Here is an 8,703-nt window from a genome sequence, read left to right on the forward strand (position 1 = left end):
AAATCAGATCATATTTGCAGGCAAAAAGACCCAGAAAGACACATATGGTATATAAATGCAGGTTTTAGTCATATAGTACAGGATAGACATACTAAAATGCACAGACCCAAAGAAGATAAGTAACAAAGAGAACCCAAGAGAGGACATGTAAATATCATTCAGAAGGAGAAATAGAATAGACAGAGGTAGTGATTGAAGAATGGGAACAAGATGGAAGTGGGAGCACAGAGAGAAATAAGGGTGGAGATCAGACCTGGGGAGAGTAAGGCCAGCAGGGTAGATGGCCTGCAGAGAAAAGAGAAATGCTGGGTTGGGGCATCTCTGTGACAAGCTGTAGACCTAAGTGACAACAGGCCTCTGGGAGGATACAAGGGGGACTCTATCTAAGATTCATAGTAATAGGGGCCATGGAGACCGAAGAGGCCACCCTTTTTCTAGACAAGACTCCTAGTGGACAGAGGAGATCACTAACCTACCTGCAAAACCTCAATCCAAAACTTACTCTACTTATAAAACTTGGAGGGACAAAAATAGAGCAGATATAGCAGAGATTGAGGGACTGTCCAACGAATGCCAGGCCCAACCCTAAGACCCACCCCATGGAAGAAAACCAACTCCTATCACTATTAAGAAACTCTGATATGACTGCAGACAGGAGCCTACCAGAGTTGTCATCTTAGAGGTGCTATCCAGCAACAGTTTGAAACAGATACAGAGACACACAGCCAAACACTGGGCTAAGCATAGTGAGGTCTACTGGAAAAGAGGGGTAAAGGATAAATGGAACTAGAGATAACAAGAGCTCCACAAGAAGACCATCAGAGGCAATAAATCTGGGCCCAGAGGGGCCTATAGAGTCTGAATCACCAACAAAGGACAATGCATGGTCTGGACTTACTTGTAAGTAGCCAATGGGCATCTTAGGCTCCATGTGGCCCTACTAGTTATGGCATTGATGATATCTCTGACATGAACTATATTACATGCTTTTTCATCACTTCCCCCTGATGAGACTACCCTACCAGGCCTCAGGAAAGGAAGACAACCTCAGTCCTCATGTGAATAGATAAGTTGGGGTGTCTGTGTAGGGGACTCCCCTATTCTGAGGAATAGGGGAGGTGGGATACAGAAGGGAGGGTGAGACTGGGAACAGAGGAGGGAGGGGCTTATGATTGAGGTGTAAATTGAATTAATTAATTAAAAATATGATTAAAATCATTAAAAGAAAATGATTATTAACAAAAACTTTCACTTTTAAAATGCAACTATTCAAACTTTAGTATTCATTAAAAGTCTATTCAAAGCCAATCTTCATGATTAAAATTGTTTATGTTAATCCATAATATATCATTTCAATGCATTCAGTTGTAAAAGAATAAAATTTATGTGATATCAAACATACCTTCATCTAGTATCAGGAGTGAAAACATTTATAGACAAAACTGTTTTATTCAAACTAAATAATAAAGAGAATAATATTGTAAGCCTATTCACTAATTATTCTGACAGGACATTCGTAAGAATGAAAAGGAACACTACTAATAATTAATATATCAGAAAATAAACAACTGGACTCTGCATTTGAAAGCTGAGAAATGTGTTTATTCTAAGGGTATGAATGGGGATTAAAGAAAAGAAACTTTTTATCCTTGTCTTTTTCACACAGAACAATATAATTTATCTTTTAAAAATTTGGAGGGGTTAAAATTAGAAAAGGTAACTGGGATGTTTAAGCATTTAAAAAGAAATAATGATCACTAAAGAGAAGACAGATTAAAACAAAACATAAAGGAAAAGGAAAAATGGATTTGAGAACTGTGATTGATACCAACGGTGTGTTTAGGTAATGTGTTGCAAATGAGAACAGAGAAAGGAAGTCTAAATGGCTTGCTGGCTGCCTCTCTTTGAAGTATGTGAGATGTTCAAAGATGAGACCAAATCATCTCTCAAGCTTAGTAAGGTACTAACTAACACCCACTAACTAGTACTCATGTGCTGTTATTTGCTAAATGTCTACACTTGTTAAAGGCAATGTAAAGCCATCTCTTACTGGATTGCAGTTAATATATTAAGCCTCAAGTTTTATCCTAGGCATAAATACAGCAGAGCCTTGTATGTTTGTCACCTATAATAAAATAACCCTTGTGGGAACTACCTCTATGAGTGTCTCCAAAAAGGTTCCCCTAAAAAGTAGGTTAGTAATGCTTGAAATGAACATTTTATTAAAAGTAAAAAATAAGTGAGACAGATCTATTCTGCTATTAGAAATGAGATAAGCTCATTTGAATTAGGCATTTTATTTATAATGTGTGTGAAAAACATTAACAGTTTTATATTTTGAAAATCTGTCAGTAGTCTTAAAATAAACCTACCTTTTATTATGTTTTTAAGCGTTTTTATGGTTTCTTAGGTTAGTCTTAATATAATTCTCATAATCTCCATGATATTTTGTAAAGATCATATATTTTATAGTATGATTATGCAGTTTATAAATTTGCATAGTAATTCCTTCATATGCTAAAAAAGCCAACCAAATATCTATCTACATATCTACCTATCTATCTTCTATTTATCTGTCTGTCTATCATCTATTCCCTCAACATCTATTATATACCAGTATCTCCATGTATTTATCATCTGTGTAACTGTCATTTGTATCTATTTTATCTATGTAAAATAAAAAATGGCAGAGGAGTACATATAGGAAGAGTGCCTAGGGGGAAGAGAATAGCTAATTCCCATGAGAGTGTTGAAAAAGGCCTTCTGAAATGATACTTAGAAATTCTGTTAAAGAAACTGAGTGAAGGTCTAAAAATAAGAAATACTATTCTACATAAAAGAAAGGCATCATAGACACTTCCGATTGCTGTAGTAGCATCAGTATTTTCTGTGGATATGATTAAATACATGGAACTGCATATTTTATACAAGAAAGAAGCCTTTCTCATTCAGCCTTGCTTGCCAGCAGTCTTGCTGCTATGATCCATGTGATCCGAGCGCAGAGGAAGGGCGCCGGTTGTGGACTTCCCTGAGTGGCAAGGTTTTATTAAGGGCACCACAAAGGATATCATTCATTACCCTGGCCACAACGCTCCCCTTGTGAAAGCGGTCTTCCATGATTCCTACTGGTTTAAGAAGTGGGCAGAGCTATTGATTGCTGCAGAGGGAATCCACACTGGACAGTTCGTGTACTGTGGCAAGAAGGCCCAGTTGAATATTGGCAATGTTTTGCCTGTGGGCACCATGTCTGAGGGTACTACCATGTGTTGTCTGGAAGAGAAGCCTAGGGACAGGGGCAAGCTGTCACAAGCCTCTGGTAACTATGTCACAGTCATCTCCCACAACCTAGAATCCAAGAAAGAGCCAAGTGAAGCTGCCTTCACCACCCAAGAAGGGCATTTCCTTGGCCAAAGGAGCTGTTGTTGGCTTCGTAGCCTGTAGAGGCAGAATTCACAAACCTATCTTGAAGGCTGGCCATACCTACCACAAGTACAAGGCAAAGAGGAACTGCTGGCTGTGTACAAGGAATATGGCCATGAATCCTATGGAACATCCCTTTGGAGGTGATAGTACATTGGCAAACCCTCCACTATCCAAAGAGATGTTCCTAAGTGGGTCTCATTGCTGAGAGCCAGACTGGGCTACTACATGGAACCAAAACTGCACGGGAGAAGGAGAACTAGAAATTAAAAATAAAGTATGTCCTTTGTCAAAAAAAAAGAAAGAGAGAAATAAAGAGAAAAAGAGAGAGAGGAGACTTTCTCACAGCTTGAGACTGAAGAACATATAAAGACCTCTTAATGGCTACGCCATTTCCAAACCTCACCACACAGGGAAGCAAGCTTTGAACATGAATTTTGGGGAGTTAAACTGAATCCAAACCATGGACACTAGGGAAAAGGATGTTCCATTCCATTACCATGGAGACTTTATCATTAGGATAACATAATGGAGATTTGGGGATCCCAAGGTCATGATATCCACTCCAGACAGCATAGACTTTAAGAAGAGGACTATGTTATAATCATATTTGGATAGAAAAAGAGAACCAGAGCAGGCTAATGTCTCCAAGGAAAGAGTCTTAAAAGAGCAGGGAAGGTGTCAGAGCTCCCAGGAGGACATACAGGAAGAAAATGGGTTCATCCTGAGCATTGTTTTACATGTAGAGCACAGTTTACAAATTTATTTTTAACAGTATATAGATCTGGTTTCTAGAAGAAGAAACACTTAAAGGTGTGAAAAGTATACATCAATAGATGGCACTTTTCATCTAAATAACGTCAAATGTTGTTTGTATTTTCTTGGCTTACTGATTGACTTGACTGTAGCTGGAGATGAAGGGGTCCTGAGAATCTGCACTTACAGTGTCTTCCCTGGGTGATGCTGAGATGGCCTGAGAGCTACAACACCAGGCTCTCTGGAAGACCCCAGCGGCTGGTGCTCAATACAGCTGTCCTAGGGCAAGCTTGTCCCTCAGCTCTGCAATAGACATCTAAGGATGTAAAAACTTTGTGTTCCTGAAAACAACTGAAGATAAACTATTCTTAACGATTTTAATTAAAATATAGTTATGTCATTTCTTCCTTTTCTCTTCTCTTCCATGTCTGAATACCCTCCCAAATTCACAACCTTCTCTTCTTTAATAATTGTTGCATATATAGATAAATGAATAAATGAACATAAAAATACAATTTACTGATTCCAATCAAGGTTGCCTGCATTCATATGCCTCTAGGGCTGATTATCCATATTAAATAATCAATCAGGGTATTCATCCCTGAGGAAGGCTAATTCTCCATCTCTCTGCAGTTATTAATTACATGTGGATCTTCATTTAGGAGTAGGGTCTCATGAGATCACTTCCATCCATAGTGGAATTAGAACTGATGCTGAAATTGTTCATGTTTTATTTAGACAGCCATGCAGTTGAGGTGTCATTGAGGTGAAACTTCCCCAACATTTCCAGGAGACACAATTTCACAGAAGACTGTTCTGTCCTTTGGATTATATTTATAGAGCCTGAGATCTATAAGAAAGCTAGCTAATTATCACTCTATGTGCAAGCCAGCATCCAGCATTGTTCCATGGTTTTTGATAAAGTGCTTGCCTTGACTTTCCTCAGTGAAGGACTGTGCCTGGAATCGCTGAATCACTGACACCTTCATGAGGATATTATATAAGTTTAATATTGCTGATGGAAAACTTACAACAAAATTAATGTCATGAAATTGTAATTTATTTTACAGTTTACCAGTTAGAAATATGATATAGATCTTATTGTCACAACTTAAACTATTCTGGGCTGTTTCTTTATGCAGTCTCTGGGACATGGGTCTACATATTTTCTAATTCTAGAGACCACCCACAATCCTTGTCTTGTGGCATCCCCTCTCTATCTTTAAATTTACAACTAACTGCTTCATTTCTTGTTTCTCTCTACTCATAGCTGGAGAGGTTCCACACTGGAAGAGCCATGCCATTAGATGAATAACATGGATGCCAATGATTGGTCCATGTCATGTTCTCTTACTTCAATCACATCAATAGAGTGCCTTTGTCCAGGCTGGGGTGGCATATGCACAGATCTCAGTGATTAAAATAAGCATCTTTAGAGATCCCTTTCCTAGGGTTCAGTTGCAGTTTACAGTGGATGCAGGCACTCAGTGTTAATCAACAGAGTTCTTCAGAGTGGTGTTATGAAGTTGCCTTTTTTTCCAGCATTGTGGACCTCTTGGTATTTTGAACTTGTAGATTCAGCTCTTCTTGAGGCCATTACTATAAAACACACTTCCGAGTTTTCACAATACCAGATTTTACTGCTTTCCAGAGTGCTGAGTCGAGAACTTTGAAGGTAGGTTTGACTTTTAACCGGCTTACAGGCTTATGTATTAGCATCAAGATTCAAGGATTCCAGTAAGACTCAATGTCTGAGAGAGAGATAAAAGAGAGGCTAGAGAGATTAAAAAGGTACCCCAAGTCCCAGGTGTAAAATGTCCGATCTGAGGGCACCACCGGGAGGAGCCTCTTTCAATCCTCTGCAGGATTTCCTGGAGGGAATGGTGGGATCTCCCAGTCCTGTCTGCTTTCTGAACACCATGAAGTGAGCAGCGCCATCTAGTCTGTATTTCTCACCGTGTCTCATCTCTGGTCCAAAGGCAGCAGAACACTTGGTCATGAACTGAAGCCTGTGAAATCCTTCCTCCCTAAAGTTGAGTTTTCAACTATTTTTGTGTTCTGTCACAATGATGGAAAGCTGACCTGTGCTTCTCAGCAGCAGTGGCAAGAGCACTGGCAGTTGCTGCAGCTTCCATTTTGTGTCTCCCACTGAACCACACAGAGAGGGCTAGGTAGCACTCCTCACCTGAAGTAGCTTCCTCACAGTAGAGAAGTCCTGAGAATCACAACCAGGCCTCTGTAATAGAGACATGCATGCTTACTTTTGCCCTGTGCCAAGACACTGTCAGCCAAGACAATCCATCTTCTGGGGCTATAATTGAACAATTATGTTGCTGTGGACACATGATGGTTCAATTATAGCCCCAGAAGATGAGTGGACTATTATCTCCCAGTAAAGCCCTCCCCAATACCTTGAGAGTGTGTTTTTGTGTGCACCTGCTTCTAAGACACACAGCAAAGCAACAGACCTAGAAGGGAGTTGTCTCCTAACATGCTGCAGGTGCTTATAGCTGGGAGTGCAAACAGCTTTCAACACATTCTAAAAACAAGATCATCCTACGGCTGCACAGAGGGTATTGGGAAACATTACAACTATAATCCCAGGATGCTTTTGCCTTTAAGGAGTTTACAAGCTGGTTGAGGCTGGAAAGCACATAAGACAGTGTTACAGAATACAATAGAATGTGCTCGGCATGTGTCAGGAAGCTTCTCTTTGTAGCCAATAATTTCCAGAAATTACTGTCATTGGGCATTGCATGCTCTGTGATTTCTTCAAGTATAGGGTTTTTTTTTTTTTTGTAATAACTTTGCTTTTTAAATGTGTTTTGAGTACTGAAATTTAATTGATGTTTATGCATCATGTGAGTGAACTATAAATAGGAAATGGAACAACCTCTGCTCTTGTTTGGCTAAGGGAAAAACTACAATATATGCTGTTTAACTCAACTTTAATGGATTACTGGAAAAAAACAGGGATCCACATTTTAGGCACATGAAGGAAATGTGGGGGACAGATTGCAGAGTTCTAAGAGGTCTACTCCTAAAACCAACTTAGTTTGACGATTAAGAAAGAATACACGGTTGATCGCTTTCCTCCGATACTTTGCTCAAATGCAGGAAAACAGTTCCTTTTACATTTTTGTTTTAAATCTTTGGGAATACAAGTATTTGGCTCCTAGCCTAGATTTTTTTCAACTTGTTGAACTAAGCAGAATTAGATAGCGGGGCTCAGAGTTGAGCCTTAAAAGTTTGGTGCTTATGAGAATGCAGATATGTGTTGGGAACCAACCGGGAGTTAATTGGGAAGCTCAGTGATGAGGCTGGGCTTTCATGGAAGGCACTGCGGTGTATAAGGCTGAGGGAGAAACAGGCAGCAGATGCCCAACAGCACAGACAGCAAGCAGGTGGGGCTGATGGGTACAGGAGACAGAAGGGAGCCTGGAGACAACCAATCTGTGTCTTAGCAACAAAACGCTTTTCTCAGCCAAGCTTTCTCTTAGCCATTTGGAAAACAGCAGCAGCTTTAATTGTGGTGAAGAAAGTGGAAAGAACAAGGGTTTTAGAAGAACTGCAATTTTCTGTTGATACTTACCGAAGTTCCAGGAATTTTTTTGTGCTCCCTCGACTTCTAAACGTTCAAAACGCTGTTTAGGAGAGCACCTGAGCGCTGGCCGGGGTTGCTTTGGGGCCCTCCAAGGCGCGCTCTAGCTTTGGCATCCCCACTCCTGCACACTTCTTCAGAGCCATGACTACTTTGCGATGTGAGAACAAGTTTGGGGAACATTTGACAGAGTGAGTGGCTGACTTGAAAGTCATGTTCACTTTACTTCCAGTCTCTGTCTCCCTGTATGATTTTATTTTATTCACGATAGCATCCATAACACTGGATAAATGGGTCAAATCTACAAGACTGAATACATTGAAATTATTTTTTTTAATTTATGCTTTACCCAATCATTTTAAAACAGTCTTCATTTAACCCTCATACACTTTCCCCTGATGTTTATATCTCATTTAACCATAATATATTTGTTTCTAATACAAACTCAGCAGTTGAAAGTTTTGTTTTAAAAACGTGATAGTTTGAATTGTTGACGAAAGTTTGAAACATGCCTGCTTTTTCAAAGCTGAGTACCCAGTTGAATGTTTTCCAGATGCACACATTCTGGCATTTTGCGGAGCATGAAACTGTAATCTTAACCTATGGGTCACTTTAAAACCTTAGTGACACTGTGGTTTGTCATAGCTTCCTTGAGATGGTTTGTATTTGGTGGGAATGATGGACTTACTCTGTTAGTAAATTATAAATAAAAATTGCAAGTAGTTTCGTCAATAAGATGTAAACCTCTACTGTTAGGGCTTGGATTTTATTGTTACTAATCATTGTGAAACAAAATGAAATTGTAATTAAACCAAATAACAGATCTACTAGAAAGCTGTAAGATTAGTCATCACCATGTTTGTGCCAACTTGGAAACAAGTAACTTTTTTACTCCAGCTGCCATGCAAACCAAGCACCAAGCTCTA

At 39.4% G+C, this 8,703-nt stretch overlaps 1 pseudogene; it reads left to right on the forward strand.

The window, feature by feature from the left end:
• Positions 1-1,802: 1,802 nt before the first annotated feature.
• Positions 1,803-3,683, forward strand: LOC129680984 (60S ribosomal protein L8-like; annotated as a pseudogene).
• The last annotated feature ends 5,020 nt before the right edge of the window (positions 3,684-8,703 follow it).

This window comes from Psammomys obesus, unplaced genomic scaffold, assembly GCF_907164565.1.
Source record: "Psammomys obesus unplaced genomic scaffold, mPsaObe1.curated_primary_1811, whole genome shotgun sequence".
NCBI lineage: Eukaryota > Metazoa > Chordata > Mammalia > Rodentia > Muridae > Psammomys > Psammomys obesus.